The sequence below is a fragment of the Micropterus salmoides genome, unplaced genomic scaffold (genome assembly GCF_014851395.1).
Source record: "Micropterus salmoides isolate LMB-PRFRI ecotype aquatic unplaced genomic scaffold, ASM1485139v1 Ms_hic_scaffold_11, whole genome shotgun sequence".
Lineage (NCBI taxonomy): Eukaryota > Metazoa > Chordata > Actinopteri > Centrarchiformes > Centrarchidae > Micropterus > Micropterus salmoides.
In genome coordinates this window covers 3,961,173-3,967,813 of record NW_024040152.1, presented here as the reverse complement: position 1 = coordinate 3,967,813, position 6,641 = coordinate 3,961,173, and the positions used below count along the sequence as shown (strand labels likewise).

Below are 6,641 nucleotides of genomic sequence, written 5' to 3'. Positions count from 1 at the left end.
TTATTCATCAATGTGATGCGTCGTTTGACTGCACTATGATTGTCCTCCTGATGTGTGGACTTGATGTGTTATCAAGTTGACCAAATTTCCCAGCTAAAAAGACGAAAGCGGCACACACCCTGGCCCTGCTGCTGTGGCAACGGGGGCTGCCAGTATGGTCCCATCTAAGGCAGTTATTGAAGATTACACCTTGCTACATTAATACAACCAATGAAGATTAGCTGGCTAAAGGTGATTTAAATTTATTGAAACAAACTCAGCATTATGTTTTAATGGGCTACATTATAGGCTAATTATAAAATATTAATGACATTATTATGAATTAATCTAATAGCGCATTACCGTAGTTATTCATTTTCTCAAAATTACAATATGTATACCAGATCAACAATGTTCATCATCCAATGTAACAATACCATTAGCCATCCAAAGTAGAAATTAGTTTATATTCTCTCATAACCAGACCTCAACATGTACTTTAATATAGAATTGACTGTACACCGCATTGTAGTTTGGGGACGCCACTTCACTTAAAAGTAATGGGATTAAAAAGTCCATTTGTGTCTACGTTTTATTCTATTCCCAAAAAATCTGGTCTGTTTTGAAAAATTCTCATTACAGTAAACAAAAAGCTGGGGTTGTGCTACAAAGATGGACAGTAGATATCAGCAGAGGACAGATAGTTACAGACCGGTTGTATTCGAATCTCTGAAGTGGAAGAGCCACCAAGTAAGAATCTCACACACTGAAAAATCTGCTTTATGAAAAAACAATTGTTTTTTGGTTCCTCTTCAAGGGCTGAGCTGACAAGCAATTAACATCAGTGTTTAGGGACAAATAACACATTTTCAAATAGCGGTTCATGATCAATCATCACTACCTTTGACCAAAGACAGAAATAATGGACTATTTTCTGAGTGTTTATTTGTGTCATATTTACAAAGCACAATGGTTGGACTATTTTTGTTTCGCTCTTGGCATTGCTGATGCTAAAGTTAGTGGTTTGATGCAACAGAAAATACAACTTGTACTGACCAGCAGACCCACCAAATTCATCTGCTAAATGAAATTTGCCATCAACCTTTGTGGAAGTGTGTCCTCGTTACAAAATTTAATTCTGTAGTAATATTGGCAGTGCAGCATTTTGCAGTTCAACAAAAAGGGTGTGATGAGGTAGCACACGTCACAGGATCCGTGTACGTCGTCATGACAGTTTGGCCTTGGATCGACAAGCCACAGCAAAACCTGGAGAGGGAGAAAAAAACCCAAATGAATATCATGCTTTACAAGAGCTGAAGATCAAAGAAGACACTGCTGAACAGCCAGTCAGCACCAAAGGATCCAAACTACAAGGCTTTGCCGGAAGTCCACCAGCAGTGTGTGCGCCGTCAAATGGCTACGCCGTGGTTTTATTCCATTTTGGGCTCGTGCCAGAACCCACCAGGAGTGTCTCGCAGAGCGCTGCAGAGCACAGCCCAGGCAGCTGCTTTCCCTAGTTCACCAGATGACAAATACTTCACACCAAAGTCTATTTTGGCCAGTTCAACATTGTCCTGCTTTCATTTGGATATTTTTGTGCTTCTACCATGGGTGAGTAGGCTACATAGTTAAAGGGTGTCTTTTTTTAAATTGTGTTTAATGTTATGTCTTAATTTCTGCCCTGTAACCTGTAGAAAAAGTTAATACAGTTAAGTCTAGTTATGAACGACATGGATTAAAGATTTATCGCTGTGCTTTAGTTGTAATGTTGATATAGTGATGTGATTTACAATTTGGAGTCTGCCCGGTGTTTTATTTTGAAATTTAAAGGATGTGCTGTGCCTGTTCTGTGTGTGACTTCCTGGCTAGCTAAATCTGCTCTATGCTGGACAAGTCTTTCATCTGCAGAGCAGTGCAGAGAGTTAAATGTTAGTGTTGGAGAGATGGCTGCTATGAATATTTGTACAAGTAAAAGATCTATATGCTTCTTTCAACAGGGCTCAACAGGCTAGCGCAGTCAGAGGGTCTCAATCTGCAGCTGCAACAACAAGAAAACATTTTTAATCAACCTAATTATCAAACTACATAATCCAGTGAGCAAAAAATAAAGCGTACATGTAAAAAAAGGCATAATAATAATAAGCTGCAGACCTATGATAAGCTTTAGTGATTCACCGCTGCAGCGTAAGGCAGGACCTTCTGACAGCAAATCACTTGAGTCTCACATCCTAGTTTGGTCCCCCCCCAAACTGTGCAGACTAATTAATCGTTGTGGACTTGTTTGTGTTCACGTGTGTCCATGTTCAAGTAAGTGCTGAATAATTGTCACCTTCATGGACCTGTGATAAAGGAGTGACATTGTAATACCGTCAATGTTATGTTACTAGTTTCAACATGTGGTAGTATTTGGTTGTATTCGCCTTTGATAGTTAGCGCTGCTATTAGAGTCTTCGGTATTGGACGGTAATATAGACACGCAGCATTGTATGTCCCTGTTACCCCACTAGGTGGGGCCCTTTATGTTTTCTGATGTGAAGCATTATTTCTCTGTTTGTACAAGAGGTCATATCTTACTGCCTATGGTCGACAAGTGTTCTTAAATATTATTGGTGTTTGTTTACTGTGGTAGCATTTGTAAAGGTACAACCATTCAATTCAAATTAGCTTTATTGGCATGAATGTAATAACAACATTGCCAAAGCATCATATATACACAACATACACAACCATTTGATTAGACGTTAATTAGTAAATCACCTACTTTGTCCTATTAAGAATACTTGAACTTGTACAGAATGGGGAATATTCTGTTAAGTTCACCAAGCTAAATTAAACTCCACAGTTAATGTCCTGTGCTTCCAATCCAATTAATAAAGTGCAGAGGATGAATACTGAATCCATTTAAGTACACATATCAATATACTCTTTTGTGTTCCGTTTTCCCACACCAGTAACTAGTAAGGTCTGATTATGATAGCCCACTGCTTAATATGAATGGTTTTGTTTACATTCCTGTGACATCCATCCAAACCGACACAAGTTAGTATTTATCTATCAAAATCTTGTACGGAGCAGTTGGTTGGTCATCTTACAAGGTGTAAATCATTAAATCAGACCTCATCTCTTATGATTTTAAAGAGCTAGGGTGGGATGAGATAGGGGGGAAAAGACAACTGCCTCTCTGGTTGGTTCATCCTGCTGCAGGCTCTCATCGATCAGCCTTGCACTCAAACTCTCGGCCAATCACAGACCTGTAGCAGGAGACAAGGAAAATGCATGAGCACTTTTGGAGGTAAAGACATTCAGTCCCAAATAATGTGACAGATACTAAATACCAGCATACATAAAAATCAATGTGTACTCATATGCTGAACGATATATCTTTGTGTGAACGTGGTGCTATACAGTGTATCACAGCACAAACAGCAGCAGGTAACCGGGGCAATGGGCTCAACACAGTAATTTGTGGGCAGGTTCATGGACGAGTACTTAGTCCAGTCACAGCAATACGCTGCAATAGGGGCTTTCTGTAACACAACCAGCTGAGCAGCTGCAGTTTTTCACAAGTTCCACAAAACAACAAACTCCTGTCTACCACTGTGGTTATTAAATATGCTTGAAATTGGACTTAACGTCCACACAACTTTCCTCAGTCAAAAAACGTTAGTGACCCCAGCAGTGCTCCAGCATGTCAACAATACAGGCTATTTTTCATAATTGATTCTGTATTAATGTATATTTTCTGCTATGTAGCAGAAGGGAGTTTCAAAACTCAATTTCACAAAATAACTTAACTTGTTATATTGTGACTATCAACCTACCGACCAAGCCACTTTAACGTGAAGTTCAACACACCAACCTGCACAATAAACACCGAATGAACAATATGGCGAAACTTGCAGATTCCGAGTTATAAAATTGACAACAACTTGCGACTTGCGCAGCTTTTAAATCAATCTTATTTTGTAACATTAACGTTTGCAGCCCTTTTTTGAGAAAGCGGTCTGAAGTTAGAGCTTAACGTTACTGTAAAAGTTTACTGCTCTTCGGGGGACACCCCCTCGCCGAGTTAGCATACACTTATGACATTAGCTCACTAGCTAACGTTAGCAAGTGAACGCAGGTAATGAACTTAAGTCAAATATGTTACATGCATTCCTGTGCTATCCCAGCAGAATTATTACAACTTAATACTTACAGCTCAAAGTGTTACTCTTCTTCTTCGGGTTTTTACGGCAGCTGGCATCCATTGAGTTACATTACTGCCAAATTCAGTTTTTATTTACACTTTGCTTCCATTCATACTAAATCCGCCTATCTAATCCAGTCGCCCTCAGAAAACCAAATATCCATTTCCTGCCCTCCACACTTTCTCCATACTCCAATAAACTTTTTACTGTATTATCTATCCGTCCTATTTTTTTTAACGGTGTTATAATTTCTTGTCTTTCCTGAGTAAATTTCCTGCATGTTATAAGAATATGTTCTGCTGTTTCAGCCTCCTGACATTGTTCACACAGGATGTTTTCATAATTAAAAGTGTGCTGTTAAGATTGCTATGCCCAATTCTCAGCCTACTTATTATCACCTGCTCTTTCCTCTTTGCTTCCCTACTTTGCATTGGATTCCGTGTAAATGTCTCCCTTTTATTACATTATCCCAGCTCTGTTGCCATTGTCGATTTACACTTCACTATGCCTTTCCCCTCTGATTTTGCTCAAAGTGTTACTCTGGCACGTCTCTTCTTCAGTCTCACTCCGCCACAAGAGTGAGCAGCCGAACCGTGGTCAAGTCGAATCAGCCAGCCCGCGACATCTGATTTTTGTTGAGCGGTGTTAAATTTTTCCTGGCAGAGTTTCGACTTGACCCGCACAACTGTGCTGTGATTGGCTAATAGGTTACTCGTCACTTGCACGGGTCCTTGTGATTGGATGCTAGCTTTACACGCAGCAAGTCCTGCCCTACTGTGCTATGTTTGGCTAGTACTCGTTGACGCTACTGATAGATGATAATGAAATAATAATTATGATGAATAGAAGTGTTTTAAATGTGTACAGAGAGAGTGCAAACAGAAAGAAATCATATAAAGATACATTTCATATCCATAAATGTTAACTTACAGATAAGAAGCCTTGCTATTTTGCCTTTATGAAAAGGTTCAAACAAAACATTTCCTCAGTTCAACAGTATCTAAAGCAAGTGCGGCAGGTTGAAGGTTTTTCTCCCTCCCGCCACTATATGGCACTGCGCTGGTGTCTTGACAACCGGATGCCACTGCTGTGGCCTATAAGTACAGGTGGTGATGCACCTGTGTCAGTCTCTTTCTTACCTGGACTGGGCATTTTGGCTGCTTGTGATTTGCTGATGCGAGTGCTGTCACAGCTGTTATGGCCTGCAGCGCAAGTTTAATACCCCTAAGCCTGCAGCGTCGCCGGGCGGTGTCCTGTATGCACGCGACATTGCTCTCGGTCTGTGTGGTAAGTGTGCTGTCTGCTGGCATGCTGATGGAACTGTCTGCTGTGTGCAGGTAGTGCATCGCGGTTAAAGACAATGCTCCCTTGATTGTTTAAGAGCGAATCGTTGCTGTGCGGGCTGTCTCGATCTGGCCTGTGGCTGATTATGTGTGTGCGCTGGGGAACCGTGGGGGTATGTATGCATGTCTCGTATTGTATTACATTTGATTGAATATATACCATGTGAAATATAAATATAATGGTGCTAAATCTTCCCTTCAGTGATCTGCTGCACTGCTGCCTCGGCGGGGGGTTTGAACGGCGGCTCGGTCTGTCTTTCTCGTGCCTCGGCTTTGGGTGTCGCTCTCTCCCCCTGTGGGATTGCCCTCTGCCTGGTCGGCCCAGTTCCGGCTGTGTCTTGGCTCTAAGCGGGTTGCCGGTTAGACGTATTTAAATAGAATCACATCCTCGTCTTGCTACACAAGCAATTAAATCCTTTATACAAGATCGGCTCCCTCTTCTTCTTCTGTGCTATCAAGTTAACCAAATTTCCCACCTAAACAAGGGGAACGTTCCACACACAGGGCCGCCAGTGGTCCCATTTAAGGCAGATCATTTCCAAACACCTTGCAACATTATTAAGAGCAATCACAATATCAGACAAAAAGCAGTAACAAAAGACTTGACGTCAACAATAACGATTAGTCTGCTAAAAGTGATTTGGATTTATTGAAATAAAATCAGCAATATGTTTTAATGTGCTACAGTATAGGCTAATCTAATGGCCTATTAGTTATTCTTTCTTTCAAGAAAATATACAATGAAAATACTGTGTCAAAAATGTTCATCACCCATTGTAACAATACCAGTAGGCCACCAAAGTAGAAGTTGCCTTAAGGAGCGCTTACTTAACTTCAGAATTTTGTGTAGGCCTACATCTTATTGTAGTTTTGGCCAAAAGAGGCCACTTCACTTTTATTATCATCCCATGAAGAGTGTTCAGTACTGTTGCGTTTTTTCAGATTTTGAGAAAGGAGAGGCTGGGTCCAATGAAAATTAACAAGAAAATGTAATTTAAAAAATAGGTGGATAAAAGATGGCATTACAGAACAAACTGTGGATATACAACACAACCCTACAGTGATATTGCAGGATATGATTCTCTTATATGCTTACTTATTACTTATGATTGCTCATATGATACTCAAT

At 40.4% G+C, this 6,641-nt stretch overlaps 2 long non-coding RNA genes across 2 annotated transcripts; one reads left to right on the top strand and one right to left on the bottom strand.

Moving 5' to 3' along the window:
• Window positions 1-904: 904 nt before the first annotated feature.
• LOC119896990 lies at window positions 905-3,281 on the bottom strand. Its single transcript, XR_005443336.1, has 2 exons — window positions 3,096-3,281; window positions 905-1,245 (listed from the first exon to the last, which is right to left on the bottom strand). It is a non-coding gene; the product is annotated as an uncharacterized LOC119896990 (long non-coding RNA).
• A 2,045-nt stretch (window positions 3,282-5,326) lies between these two features.
• LOC119896987 lies at window positions 5,327-5,939 on the top strand. Its single transcript, XR_005443333.1, has 3 exons — window positions 5,327-5,456; window positions 5,551-5,625; window positions 5,715-5,939. It is a non-coding gene; the product is annotated as an uncharacterized LOC119896987 (long non-coding RNA).
• Window positions 5,940-6,641: the final 702 nt, after the last annotated feature.